Source organism: Trachypithecus francoisi, unplaced genomic scaffold, assembly GCF_009764315.1.
Source record: "Trachypithecus francoisi isolate TF-2019V2 unplaced genomic scaffold, Tfra_2.0 Lachesis_group12, whole genome shotgun sequence".
Classification (NCBI taxonomy): Eukaryota; Metazoa; Chordata; class Mammalia; order Primates; family Cercopithecidae; genus Trachypithecus; species Trachypithecus francoisi.
This window is the reverse complement of record NW_022681457.1, coordinates 67,185,815-67,212,841: the sequence shown is the minus strand read 5'-3', so window position 1 is coordinate 67,212,841 and position 27,027 is coordinate 67,185,815. Positions and strand designations below refer to the sequence as shown.

Sequence of the window (27,027 nt, the reverse complement as noted above, 5' to 3'; positions counted from 1 at the left end):
AAACACTCATTTATCAGTAGGAAAACAAATGAATAAGCAGGCAAAAAGCACAACTAGGAAAAATCATAATTAATAATTGTCAAGTAAAAATCTGTGAAAAACACTCAATTCACTAGCGATTAGAAAAATAAAAACTAAAACACATACCGGGAGAAGTATAGCACCCACTTCAGTTTTGACTGAGCTGTCAGATATTTCAAAACTGAAGAAGTTGGCTATATGCACCAATGCTGAAAATGTTTACAGCCTATGCCTCAGCAATTAGAGACTACTGTTCACATGTACACTAGAAAACAGAAGCAAAGCTCATTACTCTTTTTATAATAGTGAAAATTGTAAGCAACTGCATAATTGTCAACTGCAAAAGCAAAAAAGATTTAAATACACTGAAGTATATTTATAGAAAGATTAGGCTGAAAGATTTTTCATTTTGTAGAAAAATAGCAGCTCTACGTTCAGATAAAAGAAGCTAATTACAGGTCATGATGTGCGCTGTCATCGACTCATGGCTAATCACAGGAGATGTCTGAAAATTCCAACCCTAGAGTCGCTCGCTTTGGATCTGGCAACTTTTCCCAAAGATGGTTTACAGGTATTAGGAATGTGGGTTCCATGGTAACATTTTTAAATGTTCTTTATGCCACGGCTCATTATTCCTTTGTTTGACTGATAATGAGCTTTTCATTGTTCCAAGACAGAGATTTAATATTCAGTACTTCATAAACTTGTTTAAGCAAAGAAGCCTTAATAAAAGTACCATCAAGTACTAATGGTGTTCCTGGTAGCATAATTTCAAAAATGTTGGGTAAAGGTATGTCCTTACATTTAAAATGCATATATAGTTAGCTGGAGGAATAGCAACCTATTGCAATGGCTTATATTATTACAGAACCCATTATTCTGTCTTGTGTTAGATTTTATTGTAAAACTTAACTTTGGGAAAATAGTGTTAACTATAAAACTGAGAATAAATGAATAGGATATTGGATTCCCTATATGCAAGAAATGGACATAGTTGCAGTCATAAAAAAGAACAAGCTCATGTCCTTTGCAGGGGCATGGATGGAGCTGGAGGTCATTATCTTTAGCAAACTAATGCAGGAACAGAAAACCAAATACCGCATATTCTCACTTATAAGTGGGCCTAGTTGATGAGAACACATGGATGGATAGAGGGGAACAACGGACACTGGGGCCTATTGGAAGTTGGAGGGTGGGAGGAGGGAGAGGATCAGGCAAAATAACTAATGGGTGCTAGGTTTAATACCTGGGTGATGAAATAATCTGTACAACCCCCATGACACAAGTTTACCTGTGTAACAAACCTGCACATGTACCCCTGAGCTTAAAAGTTAAAAAAAAAAATGGACATAGAAATGTAAATTATAATGGATAATCACACTGACATAATGGATGGTGACTTGACAATAAGTAACTTGTGATTTTCTTCAATCATTCTTATTTAAAAGGTATTGATTTGTTCATTGGGTTGAATTCTAATTGTGCAAAAATGCACAAATTTCATTAAAACTAATATTCTTTGACGCTGGCACTTCCTTGAGATTGCCAGAAAATACAGTGGAAGGTATATCAAATGATTATTTTAGAGTGGTCATCTAGCTGGAAGTGCTTGAAAGTAGTTATCAACTGTAAGTAGCATCCTGATTTAGAAAATGGTAAAATGTGGGGAAAAAGGTGTTTTTCAGTATTGAAAAAATCAATTATGTGTGAAACAACCCTTCATAAAATCAAATAAATATTAGAAGAAGTAATAAATCTAGACCACAAGTTGGCACTCTCTTTCTTAAAGGGCCAACAGTAAAGGGCTAAATGGTAACTAATTTAGGCTTTGGGTCATATTTTACAACTACTCATATGTGCTGCTGAAGTGGGAAAGAAATGAGTAAACAAATGAGTATTGCTGTGTCCCAATAAAATTTCATTTTCAAAACCAGTGGTTGGTCCATGAGCAATTGATTGCTGACTTCTAATCTTGAAAGTACCAGAGTTAGATCAATAATTTTGTTATTTATCAAGATTTATAATCATATCAGAATAGTTAAGTCCTGGATATTCTATATCGGAGTCCCTAACCCCCAGGCCACGGATTGGTATTGGAACCCAGTTAGGAACCCAGCTGTACTGAGCAGGAGCCAGTGAAGGAAGCTGAGCTCTGCCTCCCTGTCAGATCAGTAGTAGCATTAGATTCTTATAGGAGCATGAGCCCTACTGTGAACTGAGCATGCAGGGGTTCTCGGCTGCTCACTCTTTGAGAATCTAATGACAAACGTAACGTGCTTGAATCATCTCACCCCCCCCCCCAGCCATGGAAACACTGTCTGCCACGAAACTGGTCCCTGGTGCCAAAACGGTTGGGGATCGCTGTTCTAGATTAATTATTTTTAATTTCATAGTTCTTTGGGTAGATCCTTAGTTCAGTTGGTAGATAATGTATATATTTTTTCTATAATTAGTTTCTCAAGGGAAACTAATTTTGCTTTTGATTTTTAGGAGCTATTCTTATAGAGATTTGTTTTTTTTTTTTTTTTTTTTTTTGAGACGGAGTCTGGCTCTGTCTCCCAGGCTGGAGTGCAGTGGCCGGATCTCAGCTCAGTGCAAGCTCCGCCTCCCGGGCTTACACCATTCTCCTGCCTCAGCCTCCGGAGCAGCTGGGACTACAGGCGCCCGCCACCTCGCCTGGCTAGTTTTTTTTTGTATTTTTAGTAGAGACGGGGTTTCACCGTGTTAGCCAGGATGGTATCGATCTCCTGACCTCGTGATCCACCCGTCTCGGCCTCCCAAAGTGCTGGGATTACAGGCTTGAGCCACCGCGCCCGGCCGAGATTTGTTATACTCATCTAATCCATGCTTCAATGAGCTGGAAATTTTCATTAGAAATAATTTCTTTCTTTACATCTTACCTGAGGATGTACCATAGTATAAGTGTTGCTTTTTATTTTTTTTGAGAGTCTTGCTATGTCACCCAGGCGAGAGTGCAGTGGGGTAATCTTGGCTCACTGCAACCTCTGCCTCCCCTCTCCCAGATTCAAGTGATCCTGCCACCTCAGCTTCCCCAGTAGCCACCACACCTGGCTAATTTTTTTTTTTTTTTTTTTTGTATTTTTAGTAGGGATGGGGTTTCACCATATTGGCCAGCGTGGTCTCGAACTCTTGGCCTCAAGTGATCCAACTGTCTCAGGCTCCCAAAGCGCTGAGATTACAGGTGTGAACCACCATGCCCGGCCAAGTGCTGCTTTTAAATGAAGAGGTTCCTTTCCTTTGATTACAAGAATATATATATTTTAGTTTAAAAAATCTCCAATATCGGCCGGGCGCGGTGGCTCAAGCCTGTAATCCCAGCACTTTGGGAGGCCGAGACGGGCGGATCACGAGGTCAGGAGATCGAGACCATCCTGGCTAACATGGTGAAACCCCGTCTCTACTAAAAATACAAAAAAAACTAGCCGGGCGAGGTGGCGGGCGCCTGTAGTCCCAGCTACTCGGGAGGCTGAGGCAGGAGAATGGCGTAAACCCGGGAGGCGGAGCTTGCAGTGAGCTGAGATCCGGCCACTGCACTCCAGCCTGGGCGACAGTGCGAGACTCCGTCTCAAAAAAAAAAAAAAAAAAAAAAAAAAAAAAAAAATCTCCAATATCATCTTAAGTCAATTTTGATAAATTACATTTTTCTAGGAAAATAGTCTCTCTAGATTTCTAAATATACAGGAACAAACAAGTATTATTTTATAATTAAAATTTTTTCTCCATATTTGTAGGTATGTCCCCTTTCTTATCAATGATGCTATAATGTAATCCTTATTTTTTTCTTCCTCCTCCCTCCTCCTCCTCCTCCTCCTCCTTCTTTTCTTCTTTTCTTTTTTTGAGAACAGTGCAGTGGCAGGATCTCAGCTCACTGCAACCTCTGCCTAGGGTGCTGAAGTGATTCTTGTGCCTCAGCAACCTGAGTGGCTGGGATTACAGGTGCCCGACACCACACCCAGCTAATTTTTGTAGTTTTAGTAGAGACGGCGTTTCACCGTATTGACTAGGCTAGTCTCGAACTTCTGACCTCAAGTGAGTCCCTCACCTTGGCCTCCCAAAGTGCTGGGATTACAGGCATAGGCCACCATGCCAGGCCCAAGATTTAGTTTACATTCATTCCCAAAGTATTTTACTCTTTTAAAGATTTTATCACCTGGGTGCAGTGGCTCACACCTGTAATCTCAACACTTTGGGAGGCCAAGGTGGGAGGATCAGTTGAGCCCAGGAGTTCAAGACCAGTCTCTGTAATATAGTAAGAACCTCATCTGTACAAAAAATTTTTTTTCATTAGGTGGGCATATTGGTGCATGCCTGTGGTCTCAGCCAGTAAGGAGGCTGAGGTGGGAGGATCGCTTGAGTCCAGGAGCCCGAGGCTGCAGTGGCCATGATTATACCACTGCACTCCAGCCTGGGTGACAGAGCAAGACCCTGTCTAAAAAATATTTTTAATTACAATTTTTTTTAGAAAACAAAATATACACTTAGTGACTTGATACAAATGAATGACTTTTATAATCTACAGTAACCAAAAAATAATAACAAAAACCCACAGCCATTCTTCTTATGTGAATCTTTGGTGTCTCTGAGTTGTAAGAATTGTGAATTATGATTAATAACAAATATGCATGACAAGGACTCAATAAGGGATAGGCATTAATAATTTGCAATCCACACTTACTGGAGTAAGGTCTTTAAAGATGTACAAGAAAAAGAAAGAAAAAGAAAAGCCACTGAAAAACTGTGTTGGCGGCCGGGCACGGTGGCTCACACCTGTAATCCCAGCACTTTGGGAGGCTGAGGTGGGCAGATTATGAGGTCAGGAGATTGAGACCATCCTGGTTAACAAGGTGAAACCCCGTCTCTACTAAAAATGCAAAAATTAGCCAGGCATGCTGGTGGGCGGCCTGAAGTCCCAACTACTCGGGAGACTGAGGCAGGAGAATGGTGTGAACCTCAGAGGCAGAGCTTGCAGTGAGCCAAGATTGCGCCACTGCACTCCAGCCTGGGCAACAGAGCGAGATTCCGTCTCAAAAAAAAAAAAAAGAAAAAAAAGAAAAACTGCGTTGGCTACCAAAATGCTAAAGTTTACCTAAGCCATTAATCAGCACAAACACACACACACATGCAATGGATGTGTAAAATGGCCAACACAGTCTCCCATGAATGTATCCTCTTACTAATAGGTATGTGGGGTAAGAGGTGAGGTTCTATAGATCCTGGAATCAGGGATGGGGAATCTGTGAGGTCCCTGGGGTGACAGAGGAGGGTCTGTAGATTAGTGATGGGTGGTCTTTGGGATAGTGATGAGGTCCATGGAATCAATGATTGTGCGTATGTAGGGTCAGTGATGAGGGAATCTGGTGTGAGTGATGGGATGTGTGTGGGATCGATGAGAGGTTGTGGAATCAATCTGTGAGAGCCAGATTTGTGGGGTCATCTCTCAGGGTGACACATCCTGATCTGTGTGTCAGTGGTGGGTCAGGTCCCTGCCACTGGGTGTTCTGGGTCCCACCAAGTGCACAGATTCCCTTTCCTGGTCCTGGCTGAAGAAGCACTTCTCAAGGACTCCTCACTTGAAAGGTGGGTTGGTGGTGGTTTTTGGTTTTGCAGTGGGGGTGGGGTTGGCTTTTTCTTTTGGGTTTGGTTTTGACTCTTAGAGCCCACAGACACATGCAGCTTGTAGGAAGAAATTTTTGTCCGGGCAGTCGCTAGGTCCTTTGGGCCAAGTCATCTAATGGGAGCGAAGCTGACCTTTCCCTCAGCGCGGTTCAGATCTAGACGGTCGCTTTAAGGTGTCCACAGGGTGGCGTGCAAGTGGGTTGTGGCTTTGAGTGGCAGGTGGGCGGGAAGAAACAACTAAGAAAGGCCCAGGAGCGCTCCTCAGGCTGGATCTGTCACAGCTGGAAGAAAAGCCTCCCTAACCCTTCAGGTGCCAATGGGAGGTGCCTCGGCTGTGAGAGGCTGGTGGAGGCGGAACGTCCACACCCAAAGATTCCGGCACAGAGCCTGTTACTGCCAGACGCTGAGGCGTTGCCGTGGGAACCAAGGGCCTTTCGGGTCAGATCAGAGCCTTTCTCAGACAATTCTTTCGGTAACGGAAGCTCCTGTCCAGCGCACGCATCTGTGAACGCCTAGTGTGCCGTCTCCTGCAGAGTCTTCTTTGGTCTGAGAGCCACTTGTTTCTTACATCCCTGCGCTAATCTCGCCGTCTTCTACCTACCCCAGGCATTTGCCGCATGCTGGTCCTTTCTTTCCTGACAGACAGGCCGTCTCTCCAGCTTCTGGGAGTACAGTTCAAAGTATGGAGGAAGGGGCAGGTGTAGGGCAGCAGTGCCGAGGGGAGTAGGGGGGAGTTGGGGGAGCAGGGCCTCATTTTTGTTTGTAGCTCAGATTCCTAAGCCTGTGACTTTGAGAATCGGTGTCTTCCTTGCAAGATTTCAATCCGAGGCTGCTGGGGAGATGGCAGGGTTGGAGGCGGATGGAAGCCTGGTGGGGAGAGGGGTGGGTGGAGGGGGAGTGGAGAATGTGTCAGGCGGTGTCTTTATTCCTGGCACCTTACTTTGCCTGCTGTAGTTTCCCAGTCTGTTCCAGGCGCACTCTTTCGACCCTGAAGGTGCCCGAGGGGGAGATGTTGGTTGCCAGTGTGTGCTCCCCTGGACTGGACTGGAATTGGTCCCACAAACTTTTTTTTGAGGGAGTCTCACTCTGTCATCCAGGCTGGGGTGCGGTGGTGTGATCTCGGCTCACTGCAACCTCCGCCTCCCATGTTCAAGCGATTCTCCTGCCTCAGCCTCCCTAGTAGCTGGGACTACAGGCGTCTGCCACCATGCCCGGCTAATTTTTGTATTTTCAGTAGAGACATGGTTTCACCATGTTGGTGAGGCTGGTCTTGAACTCCTGACCTCAGGTGATCCACCCACCTTGGTCTCTCAAAGTACAAGGATGACAGGCGGGAGCCACCACATCCCACCAATCCCACAAATTTAGGCATTATGATTCATTGCTACTTTTAGACTCACTTGTTTTTTACATTTGTTTTTTTCCCCCTTATTTATTTATTTATTTTGAGATGGAGTGTCACTGTGTCACCCAGGCTGGAGTGCAGTGGCATGATCTTGGCTCACTGAAACCTTTGCCTCCCAGGTTCAAGTGATTCTCCTGCCTCAGTCTTCTGAGTGGCTGGGATTACAGGTGCATACCATCACACCCAGCTAATTTTTGTATTTTCAGTAGAGACAGAGTTTCACCATGTTGCCAGGCTGGTCTCGAACTTCTGATCTCAAGTGATCTGCCTGCCTCGGCCTCCCAAAATGCTGGGATTACAGGCGTAAGCCACCATGCCCGGCCTTTTTTTTTTTTTTTTTTGACACCGAGTCTCGCTCTGTCCCAGGCTGGAGTGCAGTGGCGTGATCTCGGCTCACTGCAACCTGCGACTCCCTGGTTCAAGCCATTCTCCTGCCTCAGCCTCCCCAGTAGCTGGGAGTACAGGCGCCCACCACCACACCCAGGTAATTTTTGTATTTTTAGTAGAGACAAGGTTTCACCATGTTGACCAGGATGGTCTTGATCTCTTGACCTCATCATCCCCTGGCCTCAGCCTCCTAAAGTGCTGGGATTGTAGGCATAAGCCACCACCCCCAGCCTGGAATAGGCTTCTTAAATGTAACAAAGGGAAAAAATAGTTTTTAAAATTTAGAACCTTGATATGGTAATTATTTATCTTGGTAGTGATCTATAAACATCCCATATATCTGAATGGTAAAAAAAAAATGAGTTTAAAAAAAAACTTTTTTCTTCCCAGGCTGAAGTACAGTGGTGCGATCTCAGCTCACTGCAACCTCCGCCACCTGGGCTCAAGGGATTCTCCTGCCTCAGCCTCCCGAGTAGCTGGGACTACAGGCATGCGCCACCATGCCCGGCTATTTTTTTTTTTTTTTTGAGACAGAGTTTTGCTCCTGTTGCCCAGGCTGGAGAGCAATGGCGCGATCTCGGCTCATCACAACCTCTGCCTCCCAGGTTGAAGCTATTCTCCTGCCTCTGCCCCCAACTAGCTAGGATTACAGGCATGCGCCACCACACCTGGATAATTTTGTATTTTTAGTAGGGACGGGGTTCCTCCATGTTGGTCAGGCTGGTCTCAAACTCGCGACCTCAGGCGATCTGCCTGCCTCGGCCTCCCAAAGTGCTGGGATTACAGGCGTGAGCCACCGTGCCTGGCAGCCTGGCTAATTTTTGTATGTTTAGTAGGCACGGGGTTTTCCATGTTGCCCAGGTTGGTCTCGAACTCCTGACCTCAAGTGATCCTCCTGCCTCAGCCTCCCAAAATGCTGGGATTTACAGGCACAAGCCACTGCACCCAGCTAAAAGAACCAAAAACTTTAGATAAGTGAGTTTGGAGGAGAGATTTATAATAGATAAAATGGACAAGCAGGTAATAATTATAATTTACTGTCTCTCTGGCTTAATAAAATTATTAGTCAATACCCTAAGAAGAAAGGAATAAAATCTAAACTTCGCCATTCACAAATACAAACAGTCAACAAACAAAGTCAAAATCTAAGAACTTGTCGACTGCTTATTTCTTCTCTGAAATCGGTTCCTGAATATGTTGAACATGCATTGACATGGGATTAGGAAATTTTAAAAATATTTTTTAAAGTTTCGCTTTTTGGAATTTAAAATTAATCCAAATTATTTAATATTCAACATTTGCAATTTACCAATCAATATTCTATCATTTGATTTTTCACTCTTCAAATAATTCCCTGCTCAAGAGTTTAAAACATTTTTAAAATTAATAGATTCTGCACGCTGGGCAACATAGGGAGACCCTGTCTCTACAAAAAAATTTAAAAAATTATTTTTAAAATATATAGAAAATATATATTTCTTTAAATACATATTTTTAAGTATATAAAATATATTTTAAATTCTTCTTATTTTTTTTTTTTGCTGGATAGTATGGTAAGCATATGTTTAGTCTGGCAGGAACTTGCAAAACTGCCTTCCACAGTGGCTGTATCATTTTGCATTCCCAGCAGCCATAGATGAGAGTTCCTGTCTCTCCATATCTTCACCAGCATTTGGTGGTGTTGACGTTTGGATTCAAGCCAGTCTAATAGATGTGTAATGGTATCTCATCGTTGATTTAATCTGAATTCCCTAGTGACATATGGTGTTGAACATCTTTTCAGATGAAATGTGAAATGTGCCGGGCATGGTGGCACATACCCGTGGTCCCAGCTACTCAGGAGGCTGAGGTGGGAGGATTGCTTGAGCCCTGGAAGTTGGGGCTGCAGTGAGCCGTGATTGCACCACTGCACTCCAGCCTGAGTGACAGCGTGAGACCCTGTCTGCAAAAGATAAATAAATAATTGAGTTAATTTTTAGAACAGTTGTAGGTGTACAGAAAAACAGAGCAGAGGGCATATTGAGCTCTAATATCCCCCCTCACACCATAATACACACACTTCCTCTATTATCATCTTGTTAGTGTGGTACATTTGATATGCTTGATGAGTCAATATGGATATTATTAAGTTCATGGCTTATATTAAGCTTCACTCCTTGTGTTGTACCATTTATGGGCTTTGACAAATGCATAAGGACATACATCCACCATTATAGGGTCACAGATAAAAGTTTCATTGCCCTAAAAATCCTCTGTGTTCCACCTATTCATCCTTCCCTCTGCTCAAGCCTCTGGCAACCTCTGAACTTTTTATAATACCATCTGCTTAGTTTTGCCTTTTCTAGTATTCCATATAATTGGAACTATACACTATGTGGCCTTTTTGCATTGGCTTCTTTCATTTAGAAATACATGTTTAAGATTCCTCTGTCTTTTCATGCCTTGGTAGTTCATTTCTTTTCATTCCTGAATAATATTCCATTGTATGAATATTTCAGAGTTTATCCATTTCCCTATTGTAGGATATCTTGGTTACTTCCAATCTTTGTTGGTTATATATAAGCTACTATAAACATTCATGTGGAGGATTTGAGTGGATGTAAGTTTTCAACTCATTTGGGTATATACCAAAGAATGCAATTGTCAGATCATATGGTAAGCACATGTTTAGTTTTGCAGGAATTTGCAAAACTGCCTTCCACAGTGGCTGTACCATTTTGCATTCCTAGCAGCAATCAATGAGAGTTCCTGTTGCTCCATATTCTCACCAGCATTTGGTGGTGTCAGTGTTTGGATTTGAGCCAGTCTAACAGATGTGTAGTGGTGTCTCATCATTGTTTTAATTTTAATTCCCTAGTGACATACTGAATGTGAATTTTTGAATTTTGAATTCTCTACTGACATAGTGAATTCCCTAGTTGAGCATCTTTTCAGATGCTTATTTTTGCTACCTATATAGCAAAGGGCAGATACAGACAATGCACTGCAGGGAAAGAGCTTGCTGTGATGATAAGAAGCTGCAGGCAGAGATGATCTCAGGGTTAACTGGGCATCAATTGTGCCTCCTCCTGTCACATAAAATGTGGTCAACCTGAGTTTTGACTGGAAACACAGAATAATATACCTGGTTGTCCATAAATATTTCTGACTGAGGCTTGAGGTTTATGTATGTTTTGGGTTGGGGTATAACAGGTAACGACTGTCAGGTATGTTGAGAGTCTACATTGAATGGATGGTGTCACTGGCTGCCCATGTCTTTCTCATTATGGACTTTCACTTTTCATTTGCCACATGAAAGGCCACTGAGATAGGCTACATCTGATTTTTCTCTTGGGGATCTCTATTACTGAGAAATTTCTGTATTCTGGCCTACACTGGGTTCATAATCTGACTATATCTATCATGTGTGTATTTGTTCCTTCCCTAAAATGCTCAGTTCAGCTGCAGTTCTAGAGGTAAATACTACCATGTTTCCATTTTGGAGAGCTGAAGATCTGAGGTCTGGAGAGGTTAGTGTGTAGAAAGTTATGTTGAATAAGTGGCAAGGCCATGTGGCCAGGTCAGATAAGTTGCCTTCAGATTTTACTCTTGAACTTCTACTGGATAATGTCTTTTCATTACAGAAAAGAGGAGAGTGAACTTAGGTGTTTTGTCATCGACTGTAGGAGTTCTTTCAAGATACGATGAAAAGCAATAATTATCTCATTTTACATTACCTGTAATTACTTCTCACCAGAAATTGATTATCGATGCAGCAACCTTTTATATTCCTCTCTGCTTTATTATGCATGGGCGGGCTTCACAGGAACTAAGAGGTCCAAGATTCAGAAATATCTTTAACTTGCAATGCTTGATCACAGGTATCCATCTGAAAAACATTTTGCTCATTAGCCATAGGGACACATATGGCAAACTACAGCCAGAGACACAAAATGTGGAAAGAAAAAAGGGCTATCAGAAGTCCTGTGTCTCCTTAAATTTTGTATTTCTATTCATATGCATCTACAATCATAAGGAAGTTGAGCAAATGGGAAATGCAAAGTCCTAATCAAAGCATACCCACATGAGTTATCTGCATAATATTGTACATTTAAATTTATAATGCATACATAGGATTCAATTCAATAGGTATAAAAATGTTAAGTAACCTTTTCTCTCATGCATCCCCATCATTCAGTAGCTCACTTTAGAGTCAACATTTTAATTCTGTTGGGCATCCTTTCACAATTTTGTTTTCTTTCTTTTCTTTTCTTTTTTTTTTTGAGACAGAGTCTTGCCCTGTTGCCCAGGCTGGGGTGCAATGGCACGATCTCGGCTCACGAGGCACGACCACCGCCTCCTGGGTTCAAGCAATTCTCCTGCCTCAGCCTTCCGAATAGCTGGGATTACAGGTGCATGCCACCATGTCTGGCTAACGTTTTGTATCTTTAGTAAAGATGAGGTTTCACCATGTTGGCCAGGCTGGTCTCAAACACCTGACCTTGTGATCTGCCCGCCTCCGCCTCTCAAAGTGCTGGGATTATAGGCATGAGTCACCACACCTGGCCTCTTTTTCTTTTTTGATAGAAAGGGGGTCTCACTATGTTGCCCAGGCTGTTCTTGAACTCCTGGGCTCAAGCAATCCTCATGCCTCAGCCTCCCAAAGTGCTGGGATTAATTACAGGCATGAGCCACCACATCTGGTCAAAATTTTTTCTTTTTATAAGTATTTTATTGTGTATATTTAAGATACACAACATGATGTTATAGGATACATATACACAGTGTAAAGGGGTTACTATAGGAAACAAATTAACATCTCTCATCTCATAGATACCCACATTTTTTGTGTGTGGCAAGGGAAGCTAAAATCTACTCATTTAGCATGAATCATGGCCTTATTATGTATTTTTATATGCGTAAATTATCGTCTGATTTTGCCTGGTTTTTCTCTTACATAATTGGAGTAATAGTCTGTATCCTGCTGCACCTGGCTTCTATTACTCAATATTAAGTATTTAATATTCACATTTAGCATCGATTCTGCATTCTATTAAAACAGTACACCAGCTAGGTGTGGTGGCTCATGCCTGTAATCGCAGCACTTTGGGAGGCGGAGGCGGGCGGATCATAAGGTCAGGAGATAGAGACCATCCTGGCTAACATGGTGAAACCCCGTCTCTACTAAAAATACAAAAAATTAGCTGGGCCTGTAATCCCAGCTACTCGGGAGGCTAAGGCAGGAGAACTGCTTGAACCCAGGAGGTGGAGGTTGAAGCAAGCCAAGATCGCAACACTGCACTCCAGCCTGGGCGACAGAGTGAGACTCCATCTCAAAGCAAACAAAGAAACAAAAAACAAAAATTAGTCAGGAGTGATGGTGCACACCTGTAATCCCAGCTACTCGGGAGGATGAGGCAGGAGAATCACTTGAACCTGGGAGGTGGAGGTTGCAGTGAGCCGAGATCGCGCCACTGCACTCCAGCCTGGGCAACAGTCTCAACAAACAAACAAACAAAAACACAGTACACCAGTTTGTATCCCTTCATGGTTGGTGGACATGTGGGTTGTGTTCATTTTTGTAAGTTAAAAATGATGTTGTTGTATTTTTGTATTTCTATTTGGTTACCATTAGTGTGTATTTATGTACGGTATAAAGCAAGAGGTAAAACCATAGGTTACAGGGTAAACGATCTTTAGCTTTACTAGGTATTATTGGTTTCATCCCAAAGTTAACACACCAACTGACAGTCTTACAATGTCTGGTAATTCCCAAATCTTTGCATTCTTGCTGACACTTAATTTTGTCAACATTTTAATTTGAGTTTTTTGGTGGGTATTTTTGGTGGGTATGTGTCAATGATTGTGATATTAATTTACTGGGCCTTTTCTTCTCTCTAACAGGCCCTGTCAAGATATATGTGTGGCATGGCAGGGGGAGGAGCCCCTAGAGGTAGCAGGGGCTCTGGAATCCTTCATCATCCTATGTGAAAAAGTTTGTGGCAGTGATTTTTTTTTTTTTTTTGAGACAGCGTTTCACTCTTGTTGCCCGGGCTAGAGTGCAATGGCACCATCTCAGCTCACTGCAACCTCCGCCTCCCAGGTTCAAGCGATTCTCCTGCCTCAGCCTCCAAAGTAGCTGGGATTACAGGTGTGTGCCACCACACCCAGCTAATTTTTTGTATTTAGTAGAGATGGGGTTTCACCATGTTTGTCAGGTTGGTCTTAAACTCCTGACCTCAGGTCATCCACCTACCTCAGCCTCCCAAAGTGCTGGTATTACAGGCGTGCGCCACTGCGCCCTGATATTTCCTGTGTACAGTGGTGTACCCATGGTGCAAAGCCACTTCCTAATGATTCTGTGGTCTAAATATTTTATCTTCTTGCTTCCCTTTGAGATATGTTCATTTCCCCATACAATTAAACAATCTCAATTACCCTTGAGGGAACATAAAATCCTCACTGTCTAATCATGGGTCCTTCCAAATTATTTGTTGGCTTGTGTTTAAAATATGAAAAAGATAATGTAGATTTTGTTTTCTTCTTACTGTTTAACCTGAACAAAATGTCATAGATACCTCCTGACCTGTTGCTAAACCAAGGAGAGTCACTTGAATAATGAACAAGACTGGAGGGAAACCACACTGATAATTTATCATTACACTATCATCACATACATGGAACTCATCAATGATGCTTACGAAAAAATTGAGTCATTTGTGGAAAAGTGTAAAGAGAATAAAGGTGATGTCTCAACTGAAGACAAAAAGCTACAGTAAGTAATTACAAAAAAAGAGTCTTAAGATGTGAACACAAATTCAGAGATTCAGGAGCACAAAGGGCTAAGTTAAGGGAAAAAAACAGTTATCAATATTTTCTTAATTATGGAGAGCAGGATGAATTTTTAAAAGGGCAAGTAATTGTGAGTCTGATATATCTGGTGATAATTTGTATTTCTAATGTTGTAAATGGTTGTGAATTTATAGTCACCATTCCTATTTCCTTTAGACTAGTGACCATGAGTTTGATAACAGAAACACACTGGATCAGTATTGTTATCTATGTCTGTTCATCACACTATGTGTTAAGTCGATCCATTTTTGTCTTGTATTTGTTTTCATTTCACTTTATTTTAGTTTCTTTGGGACAGGGTCTCACTCTGTCACCCAGGCTGGAAGTGCAGTGGCAGGATCACAGCTCACTGCAGCCTCGACTTCTCTGGGCTCAGGTGATCCTCCTGCCTCAGCCTCCCAAGTAGTGGGGACTACAGGCATATGCTACCCCGCCTGGCTAATTTTTGTATTTTGTAGAGACAGCATTTTGATGTGTTGCTCCGGCTGGTCTCAAACTCCTGGACTCAAGTGATCTGCCTGTGTTGGCCTCCCAAAGTACTGGGATGACAGGGATGCAACACAGCCCCTGGCCTGTTTTAATTTTATTAATTGGCTGATTCATTCAGACACATAATTATCAAGTTAAATCTATTTCCTTAGCATTTCACGTCAGTTTAGCTTAGAAAATCTACTCCTAACTCAATATTTTAAAACATATACACTTAGCCAGGTGCGGTGGCACATGCCTGTAATCCCAGCTACTTGTGAGGCTGAGGCAGGAGAAGCACTCAAACCCGGGAGACAGAGATTGCAGTGAGCCGAGATCACACGACTGCACTCCAGCCTGGTTGACAGAGCGAGACTCCATCTCAAAAAAAAAAAAACAAAAACGTTTTCTCCAGATCATTTTTACATTTAATTATTCAGTCTGTTTTGACTATGCCTTAAAGAATTAATATAACTTCTCTTCTACCCACTAATTAGTGTACCTAACACAATTTATTGAATAAACCAGTCCATTCCCAACAGCATCAAAAGTAAGTACATTTCCCAATGTATATTAATACAGCCATTATGGAAAATAACATGGAGATTGATCAGAAACTAAAAATAGAATTACTGTATGTTCCAGCAATCCCACCTGTGGGTGTATAGCTAAAGGAATTGAAATCAGCATGCTGAAGAGAGAACTGCACTATCATATATTCACTGCAGCATTATTCTGCATTGGATATGGAAGCAACCTAGGTGTCCAGCATGTTATAAATGGATGAAGATAATGTTACATATTATATATATTATATATATAATGTCATATATATATATGCATATATAAAGGAATACTATTCACTTTTTAAAAAGAGGAAAATTGGCCGGGTGCGTTGGCTCAAGCCTGTAATCCCACACTTTGGGAGGCCGAGACGGGCGGATCACGAGGTCAGGAGATCCAGACCATCCTGGCTAACACGGTGAAACCTCGTCTCTACTAAAAATACAAAAACTAGCCGGGCGAGGTGGCGGGCGCCTGTAGTCCCAGCTACTCGGGAGGCTGAGGCAGGAGAATGGCGTAAATTCGGGAGGCGGAGCTTGCAGTGAGCTGAGATCTGGCCACTGCACTCCAGCCCGGGCGACAGAGCGAGACTCCGCCTCAAAAAAAAAAAAAAAAAAAGAGGAAAGTTGGCCAGGCACAGTGGCTCACGCCTGTAAATGCAGCACTTTGAGAGGCCAAGGTGAGTCGATCACCTGAGGTCAGGAGTTCGAGACCAGCCAGATCAACATGGTGAAACCCTATCTCTACTGAAAATACAAAAATTAGCCGATGTGGGGGCGCATGCCTGTAATCCCAGATACTTGGGAGGCTGAGACACAAGAATTGCTTGGACCGGGGAGGCAGAGGTTGCAGTAAGCTGAGACTGTGCCACTGCACTCCAGCCCGGGCCACAAGAGCGAAACTCCGTCTCAAGACGGAGTTTTTAAAAATAAATAAAAGATTTTTAAAAAATAAATAAAAAATAAAAATAAAACGAGGAAAATTGTCATCTGTGACAACACGGATAAACCGAGAGGACATTATGCTAAGTGAGAAAAGCCAGGAACAGAAAGACAAATATAAGTGGTATTTGTGGAATCTAAAAAAGTCTAACTCTTAAGAGGCACAGAATGGTCTTTACCAGAGACTGAAAAATGGGGGAAAGGGAGATATTAATTAAAGGAGTACAAAATTTCAGTTAGTCAGCAGGAACAAACTTTAGTAATCTATTGCACAGAATAGCAACTACATAAATAATGTGTTGTTTCAAAATTGCTCAAAGAGTAGATTTTAAATGTTTTCACCACAAAAAAGTGAAGTGACAGATTTAATTAGCTTGACTTAATCATTTCACATTGTAAACATAGATTAAAACAGCATATTGTACTCTATCAGCATATAAAACATACAATTAATATTTGTTCATTTTTAAAAAGTTACTTTTCTCATACCTTATAACAAGGCTGGACCTCCTCAGGGGACACAGAGCAGAGTCCCCGCCCTCCGGAGCTCATACCCGACCCCCCACGCTCGCCCTCGCTGCCACACCTTGAACCCCCTCCCCGACCGGCTCTACACTCAACCAGCCCGAGGCTTCCGGCAGCTCCGAGTTCGGATTCCCTTTCTCAGCCTTCTGTGATCACTGAAACCCTCAGGACTCCGAGGACAAGTGGAACATGGCTTTCGCCTCAGCCATCTTCGCCAGCGCAGTAAGTCTCTGTGTCTGCGCACTCCGGGTAGTGAAAAGACTAAAACCTCCGGGAGCCAGCGTGCTGCGGTGCCTGCGATCTAACCGGGATTTGGGGTTCCGAGACACTTTTCCCACAAGCCACCGCGGTCATGGATCTTTAGGCTTAAACTACATTTCCCAGAGGGCAACGGAAACACCCAATCTATGGCTTCCCTTCCGTTTTCGCGTGGTTCTTTTGCAAGGTGAGTTGAACTCATTTCAGGATAGGCACAGGGTACTCGCAGGCAGAGCTCTGGGCAATCAAGTTACATTGGAGGCCAACCTAAACCGGCCGGGGTGGTGGAGGAAGCCCTTAAACCGTGGAAGCCTGTAGTTGGATGACCAGTTGTTATCGGAATCTCAGGCCCGTGGGTGCGTGAACAGCAGAGGAGGGTATTTGAGTGCGCACATGAGAGAATGTTGTATATGTCAGATGGAGAATGTTTGAGAGTGTGTGAGAGAGAAACTGTGCGTGTGAGAGGCTGTGATGTGCCTCCTTGACGGTGGGTGCGGTTGTGAGGCTGTGACAGGTGAGTGAGTGGCTGTGCTTGCGTGACGGGGATATGAGGTGCTTGTCTTTTTCATGTACGTTGTTTGCGGTGGCACTGCGGTGTCACTTTGAGTCGTGGCTGTAGGTTCCTGGATGCTGCTTCTCCCCTCTCTCCTCACAGCTGCTTGCAGCTGACACACACACAAAAAAATGTCTGCAAGAGGGAAACTGGATACTGAACTCTAAATGAAGTTTTCCAGCAAGAAGGCATTGACTTGCTGTGAGATTGGAAACGCCTGGGAGGTTATTTCTTTGTGAACTCTGAGAGCGAGCTACCTGTCTCGGAACCTCGAGTTTCCCAGAGCTCTGACCCCAGGAACCTGCTGTGAACTCATACCCATATTCCAGCCTCCCTCCTACCTCCATGTGTTAAAGTGTGTGAACAGGGAAGGTGTGGAGGGTATTGTGTTACGAGGCATTCCGTGCTTCAAGGAAAGACCTGGTAACTCATGATTCTTTTCCCCCTCCTTGGCCCTGCTATTCCTCAAAAGGACTCTGATGAGGAGGAAAAAAATTCTTTCACATCTAAAAATCAAAGTTTAGGCTAGTTGGCTTTTTTCTTTCCTAAGATTACTGGTTTTAGGGCATGCTTTCCTTTGTCTGAAATGTGTCTGAATGTCCTAATACCAATCTGCTTTCTTTCCAGTAGATTTTGGGAGCCATTGAGCTGAATCTCATTAACGTTGTCATATTCTGCTGGGTGTGGTGGCTTATGCCTGTAATCGCAGCATTTTGGGAGGCCAAGGCGGGCGGATCACTTGAGGTCAGGAATTCGAGACCAGCCTGGCCAACATGACAAAACCCCATCACTACTAAAAATACAAAAATTAGTCTGGCATGATGGTGCACGGTTGTAATCCCAGCTACTCGGGAGGCTGAGGAAGGAGAGCCCAGGAGGCGGAGTTTGCAGTGAGCCGACATCTTGCCACTGCACTCCAGCCTGGGCTACAGAGCAAGACTGTCTCAAAAAAAAAAAAAAAAAAAAATCTCATATTCATTTGGCATATCATTCAGATTCTTCCATGTATTCTCATATGGTAAAGAGAACCTAAAAATTCAGTTTAGCATCAAGGACAACAATCTTCCTCTCTTTACGATTATTGTTGCCGTTGCTGATGTAGTTTTGAGACAAAGGGGCAACTTATTCTTTTAAGGTTGTAAGAGTATAATGCTTTTCATTTAGCATATTTATATTGTTGAGGCCTAACTTTCTTTTTTTTTTTTTTTTTTTTGAGACGGAGTCTCGCTCAGTCGCCCAGGCTGGAGTGCAGTGGCCCGATCTCAGCTCACTGCAAGCTCCGCCTCCCGGGTTTAAGCCATTCTCCTGCCTCAGCCTCCCACGTAGCTGGGACTACAGGCGCCCGCCACATCGCCCGGCTAGTTTTTTGTATTTTTTAGTAGAGACAGGGTTTCACCGTGTTAGCCAGGATGGTCTCGATCTCCTGACCTCGTGATCCGCCCATCTCGGCCTCCCAAAGTGCTGGGATTACAGGCTTGAGCCACCGCGCCCGGCCGAGGCCTAACTTTCTAACATGCGGTTTCACTGTCAGCCAAGATTTTCTCATTGATAGTCTGAGTAAGAAAAGGAAATGATTAAGAAAATAGAATGGAGCTGGGTGTGGTGGCCACTCCTGTAATCCCAGCACTTTGGGAGGCAGAGGAGGGCAGATCACTTGAGGTCAAGAGTTGGAAACCAGCCTGACCAACATGGTGAAACCCCGTCTCTACTAAAAATACAAAAATTAGCCAGGCGTGGTGGAGGTGCATGCCTGTAATCCCAGCTACTCAGCAGGCTGAGGCAGAGGAATTGCTTGAACCTGGGAGGTGGAGGTTGCAATGAGCCAAGACTGAACCACTGCACTCCTCATTCTGGTACAGAGTGAGACTCCATCTCAATTGAAAAGAAAAAAAAAAAGAAAAGAAACGAAATAGAATGGGAGCTGGGTGCCATGGCTCATACCTGTAATCCCAGCATTTTGGGAGGCTAAGGTAGGAGTATCACTTGATTCAGGAATTTGAGACCAGCCTAGGCAACTAAGTGAAACCCTGTCTCTACAAGAACATCGAAAAATTAGCTGGGAGTGATGGTGCACACCTGTAGTCCCAACCACGTGGCAGGCTGAGGCAAGAGGATCCCTTGAGCCCAGGAGATCGAGACTGCAGTGAGCTGTGATTATACCAGTGCACTCTAGCCTGGGTGACAGAGCAAGACTCTGTCGAAATAAAGAAAGAAAGAGAGAAAGAGAGAAAAAGAGAGAGGGAGAGAGGGGGAGAAGGAGAGAGGGAGGGAGGGATGGAGGGAGGAAGGGAGGAAGGGGAGAAAGAGAGAGAGGAAAGAAAGAAAAAGAAAGGAAGAAAGGAAGGGAGAGAAAGAAGGAAGAAAGAGGAAGAAAGAAAAAGAAAGGAAGAAAGGAAGGGAGAGAAAGAAGGAAGAAAGAGGAAGAAAGAAAAAGAAAGGAAGAAAGGAAGGGAGAGAAAGAAGGGAAGAAAGAGGAAGAAAGAAATAAAAGGAAGGAAGGAAGAAAATGAATAGGAATACTGGGCAGTATTAATGTCCTGCTTCTGGTTTGTGACCATTTTAATATGAGTCTAATCTGCATATATTTCTCTTTCTTTTTTATAGCAACAGGTTCTCTGTTGCACGGGCTGGAGTGAGGTGGCACATCATGGCTCACGCATTTTTCTTTGACCATACCAGTTGCGTAAGATCAAGCATAGAGTAAAAAAGAGTTGGATTTAACTAAGGTTGTGATACAATGAGCCCTTTGTTTCTGTGGGTTCCACATCTATGGATTCAACCAACCACAGACTGAAAGTGTAATTAGGCTTACCTATGATGGTTGTGTCTGTTCTGAACATGTACAGACTTTTTTCCTTGTCATTATTCCCTAAACAATACAGGATAACAACTACTTATATACCATTTATATTTTTAAAGGTATTTTAGGTAGTCTAGAGATTATTGAAAGTACAGACACTCCTCAACTTCTGCTGGGGTTGCATCCAGATAAACTACTAACTCCGTTGGAAATCCAGGAACATACTACATGAGTATAACTTTAACACTGTCCTAAAGTCTAAAAATTGTAAGTTAAACCATTGTAAGTCTGGGACCATCTGTATACAGGAAGATGCATGTAGGTTATATGCAAATACTGTACTTTTTTTTTTTTTTTTGAAACGGAGTCTCGCTCTCTCTCTGTCGCTCAGGCTGGAGTGCAGTGGCACAATCTTGGCTCACTGCAACCTCTGCCTCCCAGGTTCAAGCAATTCTCCTGCCTCAGCCTCCTGAGTAGCTGGGATTACAGATGCACGCCACCACACCCAGCTAATTTTTGTGTTTTTAGTAGAGACAGGGTTTCACCATGTTGGTCAGGCTGGTCTCAAACTCCCGACCTCGTGATCTGCCTGCCTCGGCCTCCCAAAGTGCTGGGATTACAGTCATGAGCCACCGCGCCCAGTGAATACTATACCATTTTATATAAGGGACTTCAGTATCCATGGATTTTTGGTATCTGTGGGAGTCCTGGAACCAGTCCCCCTCAGATACTGAGAGACAACTGTATTTCAGCAAAAATGAAGCAGAGAAGCTCATGGAGGTGAGGATGTAAGCAAAAGAGTGGTTATAATGTGGGATTATGCTGTATAGGCATATGTTGGTGATATTGTGGGTTTGGTTCCAGACCACAGAGATAAAGGCAAGTATCAAAATAAAACTTTGGGAGGACGAAGCAGGCGGATCACGAGGTCAAGAGATTGATACCATCCTGGCCAACATGGTGAAACCCCGTGTCTACTAAAAATACAAAAATTAGCTGGACATGGTGGCGGGCGCCTGTAGTCCCAGCTACTTGGGAGGCTGAGGCAGGAGAATAGCTTGAACCTGGGTGGTGGAGGTTGCAGTGAGCCGAGATCGTGCCACGGCACTCCAGCCTGGCGACAAAGCAAGACTCCGTCTCAAAAAAAACATAAAAAAAAAAAAAAAAAAAAAAAGGTGAGCCTGTTTGGTCTTCCAGTGCATATAAAAGTTATGTTTAAAGTAGTCAATTAAGTGGGCGATGACATTATGTCTAAAAAATCTACATACCTACCTTGGGAGGCCGAGGCAGGCAGATCACCTGAGGCTAGGAGTTCAAGACCATCCTGGCTAACATGGTGAAACCCGTCTCTACTAAAAATACAAAAATTAGCCAGGCATGGTGGTACATGCCTATAATCCCAGCTACTCGGGAGGCTGAGACTGAGCCATGAAAATTGCTTGAACCTGGGAGGTGGAGGCTCCAGTGAGCTGAAATCGCACCACTATACTCCAGCCTGGGCAACAGAGTGAGAGCTTGTCTCAAAAAAACAAAAAAAAAAAGTGCAACAATGAAGTTTCCTGCATAGATTGACCCTTCCTTTCACAAAAGATTTTTCTGTAGCATGCAATGTTGTTTGGTAGCATTTTACCCACAGTAGAACATCTTTCAAAGTTGGAGGCAATCTTCTCAAACCCTGTCCCTGCTTTATCAACTAAGTTTATGTAATATCCGAAATCTTTTGTTGTCATTTCAACAATGTTCAAAGAATCTCCACCATGAGTAGATTACCAACTCCAGAAACCACTTTTCTTTGCTCAACTATAAGAAGCAACTCCTCATCAGTTCACATATGCTCACCCTCAGGCTCCACTTCTGATTCTCTTGCTATTTCCACCCCATCTGGAGTTACTTCCTCTGTTGAAGTTTTGAAGCCCTCAAAGTCATATATGAGGGTTGGAATCAACTTCTTCTAAACTCCCGTTAATGTTGACATTTTGACCTCCTCCCATGAATCACAAATAGTCTTAATGGCATCTAGAGTGGTGAGTTCTTTCCGCAAGGTTTTCTATGTACTTTGCCCACATCCATCAGAGGAATCACGATGTGTGGCAGCTATAGCCTTATGAAGTGGATTTCTTAAATAATAGACTGAAAATCAAACTTACTGCTTGATCCATGGGCTGCAAAATGGTGGTTGTGTTAATAGGCATGAAAAGAACACCAGTGTCCTTGTATATCTCCATCGCAGCTCTTGGATGACTTGTGCATTGTCAATGACCAATAATATTAAAAAAGGTATCTTTTTTTCTGAGTAGTAGTAGTGACATGGAAGAAGATACCATCTGGGACTTTTCATAGCTAGAGAGGAGAAGTCATGGCCATTAAAGGAGGCTGTTTTATCTACATTGAAAAATCTGTTTAGTGTAGCTACCTTTATCAGTTATGTTAGCTAGATCTTCTGGATGACTTAGAACAGCTGCTATATCAGCTCTTGTTGCTTCACCTTGCACTCCTTTTTTTTTTTTTTTTTTTTAGAGACAGAGTGTTGCTCTGTTGCCCAGGCTGCTGGAGTACAATGACGCGATCTGGGCTCACTGCAACCTTCGCCTCCTGGGTTTAAGTGATTCTGCTGCTTCAGCCTCCTGAGTAGTTGGGATTACATGTACCTGCCACCACACCAGACTAATTTTTGTATTTTTAGTAGAGATGGGGTTTCACCATGTTGGCCAGGCTGGACCTTGGACTTTTATGTTATGGAGATGCCTTCTTTCCTTAAACTTCATGAACCATCCTCCACTCTCTCAAACTTCTCTTCCACAGTGTCCTCACCTCTCTCAGACTTCACAGAATTGAAGAGAGCTTAGGGCCTTGCTCTGGATTTGGCTTTGGCTTAAGGGAATGATGTGGCTGGTTTGATCTTCTATCCAGACCATAACATGTTTTTCATATCAGCAATAAGGCTATTTTATTTTCTTATTCATGTATTCAGTGGAGTAGCACTTTTAATTTGCTTTAAGAACTTTTTCTTTGCATTCACAACTTGGCTACCTGTTTAATTCTAGAGGCCTAGCTTTTGGCCTGTCTTGGCTTTGGACAGAGGACTGATTTCATTTTTTTAAAATCCAATCATTTAATCAGCAATTTCCATCATCAGCCTTCCCTGAGGGCTAGTGGACCTACCCTACCTCTCCCTAGCACACAGGTCAGAAACACCAGTCCTTAGCTGACTGTGGGCCTGCACAGTACATCGCTGGCAGAAAATCTCTGAAGTCTTCCAAAAGCCAGTCATTGGAGAGTGGATTGAAAATGCAATGGGAGCAGTTTGAATGTGGGACTTCCACTCCCACAAATTTTTCTCTCTTTTTTTTTTTTTTTTTTGAGGCGGAGTCTCGCTCTGTCGCCCGGACTGGAGTGCAGTGGCCGGATCTCAGCTCACTGCAAGCTCCGCCTCCCGGGTTTACGCCATTCTCCTGCCTCAGCCTCCCGAGTAGTTGGGACTACAGGCGCCCGCCGCCTCGCCCGGCTAGTTTTTGTATTTTTAGTAGAGACGGGGTTTCACCGTGTTCGCCAGGATGGTCTCGATCTCCTGACCTCGTGATCCGCCCGTCTCAGCCTCCCAAAGTGCTGGGATTACAGGCTTGAGCCACCGCGCCCGGCCACAAATTTTTCTCTTGAAGACCACATTTCTCAGAGGCCACTGGGGCTAAAATAATCTTGATGTCTTGGGTTTTCCTATGTCTGCATGGTTATTGGGGGCCACATAGTAAGATAGTCATGTCAAAGGGAGAAACCACCACAAGGTAATTTTGGACCTAGATCGATGCCAGACTTGAACCTGCAGGGAGAACAGAGGTTGGGATTTCAGAGCTGCACTAGAGAAGGCCCAGGGCATAGACAGGGTGTTGGTCTTGGCCTCTCATCTGTGTGAGCCTGAGAGGAGAGGGATTGTGTGACTGAGGGTGACCCGAGGGTGGAAGTGAGCGTGCAGTATGCATGTCAGTGAGTGTGTGTAACAGGGTAGGGTAGGTGTCCACGACAACCTATGCGGTTGTGACGCTGTGAGTGGTGTGTGAATGTGCTCCTGTGACTAGAAAGACTGGCTTTTATGCGAGTATGGGTTGTTGGGCTCTGTGTGTGTCACTGAGTTGGTTACCTGCTGGTTCCTCTACCCTCTTAACTTATAGCCATTTGTAGCTTAAAGAAATGGCCCTATCAAAGTCAAATAAAATATTAAGAGAAATCTCTAAAATAAAACATTTTATTTGGGAAAAACAGAATTGCAATTTGGGTGTAAACCTCTGAAGGTTTGCTGAAAGTCAGCTGACAAAAGGCAAATTAACAGGAGAAAAGAAAGACAAATTTATTAATGTGCATGTTAATAACATGCATGACATTCTGGAGGCCCAGACTTGTAACCAGTGTCTGAAGGGTGGGCCAGTCTTGTGGGACTAAGCCCTCAACCTGTGGGATCTGATCCTATCTCCAGGTAGATAGTGTCTGAATTGAATTGGAGGACACCCAGCTGGTTGTCCATTGCAGAATTGATTGCTAGCTTGGTGTGTGTGGAAAAACCTCCACATGTTTGCTTACAAAAGTCTTCTGTGTTGAGTGTTGTGTAATAGCAGAGGAAAAATCATTTGTGTTTTTTTCCCACTCAGAGGGCTTTATTAGAAAGAGAAATGTTACCTGTTGTTTTGACACAAAACTCATTGGCACTAGTGAAGTTTCGGGGAGCTGGCAATTTCTGGTGAGTGAGGGCGGTAGGTAAAACTAGTGTTAGCATTAGGGCAATTATTTGAGCAGCTACTAGGTAAAACTGGTCTTAAGGTTCTAGCAGTCATTTTAGTAGCTGATTTGCACGATAATCCCTGGGCAGGTGCTTGCACTATGAATGCTGTGCTTTTCTTCTCCCTAGACTCAGATCTGATTTAATTGGGTATGACTACTCCAGTTCATATCATCAATTCTCATAGCCCCAAGAGAGAAGTCATATTTTGAGCTCTAGCATGAAGGTTCCCAGAAATAAAGTACTCACATCAGCTTGGGGTGGAAATTTTTAGAGCTGCAGGTACCTCTTAAGCCAAGTTTCTGGGAAGACATCACGGGAAGGCTCCTGGAGTTACACACCCTGGTGGAAGCTCCTCCCTTGGGGCCGTGCAGGGGCAGTATAATCTCAGAACCACACCATTCCTACAGCTTTGACCCCAGGAACTGTGAACTCTGTTACAGATTTCAGCCCTCCTCCTATATCCTGTTTTTTTATTTGTTTGTTTGTTTTTGAGGTAAAATCTCACTCTGTCACCCAGGCTGTAGTACAGTAGTGCAGTCATGGCCCACTGCAGCCTCAACTTCATGAACTCAGGTGTTCCTCCTATCTCAGCCTCCCAGGTAGCTGGGACTATAGGTGTGCCACCACACCCAGCTAATGTTTGTGTTTTTTGTAGAGAACGGGTCTTGTTATATTGCCTAGGCTGGTCTTGAACTCCTGGGCTCAAGTGATCCTCCTGCCTTGACCTCCTGAAGTGCTGGGATTACAAGCATGAGTCACCACACCTGGCCTGTATCTTGGTTTTGTATGTGACCATACTTTTGGTTGTGATCCAGTTTTCCTCTGCTCCTGCCATTCTCCAAAAGAAACCCAAGAAGGCCGGGCGCGGTGGCTCAAGCCTGTAATCCCAGCACTTTGGGAGGCCGAGACGGGCGGATCACGAGGGCAGGAGATCGAGACCATCCTGGCTGACACGGTGAAACCCCGTCTCTACTAAAAACTACAAAAAACTAGCCGGGCGAGGTGGCGGCGCCTGTAGTTCCAGCTACCCGGGAGGCTGAGGCAGGAGAATGGCGTGAACCCGAGAGGCGGAGCTTGCAGTGAGCTGAGATCCGGCCACAGCACTCCAGCCTGGGTGACAGAGCCAGACTCCGTCTCAAAAAAAAAAAAAAAAAAAAAAAGAAACCCAAGAAGGAGGAAAGAACTGCTGCACTACAAAAATAATGAAGGTTAAGAAATATTGTTGATGCCTAAAAAGCAATATTCATGTTGGTTGCTTTCTTTTTGGTTCACAAAAATTTTTATTTTGATGTAAGAACATTGGATTTTCTTTGCCTGAAGTGAACTAGGTAGAGAGTATCTTAGGCCTTCTTTCCCCAGGTGATGACAGAGTTCACTGAGACAACTACACAATGGTTTTTATGTTCTCTCTCTTCTCTAAGTAATATTCACATATTCTATTTTTTATTTATTTTTATTTTTTTGAGACGGAGTCTCGCTCTGTCGCCCAGGCTGGAGTGCAGTGGCCGGATCTCAGCTCACTGCAAGCTCTGCCTCCCGGGTTTACGCCATTCTCTCGCCTCAGCCTCCTGAGTAGCTGGGACTACAGGCGCCCGCCACCTCGCCCGGCTAATTTTTAGTAGGGACGGGGGTTTCACCGTGTTAGCCAGGATGGTCTCGATCTCCGCCCATCTCGGCCTCCCAAAGTGCTGTGATTACAGGCTTGAGCCACCGCGCCCGGCCAATATTCACATATTCAATTGGCAGATCATTCAAACCATGCAGTTGGGCTGTATTTCAGAAGGAGATTAGTGGGCTTTTATGGAATCATACACCAGAGATCTTAGATATTCTTTCTCCAGAGGACTAAGAGTCAACAATTGCAGA

At 43.7% G+C, this 27,027-nt stretch overlaps 1 protein-coding gene and 1 long non-coding RNA gene across 3 annotated transcripts in view; one reads left to right on the top strand and one right to left on the bottom strand.

The window, feature by feature from the left end:
- Nucleotides 1–9,345: 9,345 nt before the first annotated feature.
- LOC117092456 lies at nt 9,346–16,882 on the bottom strand. Its single transcript, XR_004440821.1, has 3 exons — nt 16,744–16,882; nt 11,167–11,318; nt 9,346–9,392 (listed from the first exon to the last, which is right to left on the bottom strand). It is a non-coding gene; the product is annotated as an uncharacterized LOC117092456 (long non-coding RNA).
- A 212-nt stretch (nt 16,883–17,094) lies between these two features.
- The window catches only part of ZNF573 (zinc finger protein 573), a 56,660-nt gene continuing 46,727 nt past the window's right edge, over nt 17,095–27,027 (top strand). For both annotated transcript variants that reach the window (XM_033226036.1, XM_033226035.1), the window contains exon 1: nt 17,095–17,224. The gene's annotated coding sequence lies outside the window, so the exon portion shown is untranslated. The remainder of the gene's footprint in view (nt 17,225–27,027) is intronic.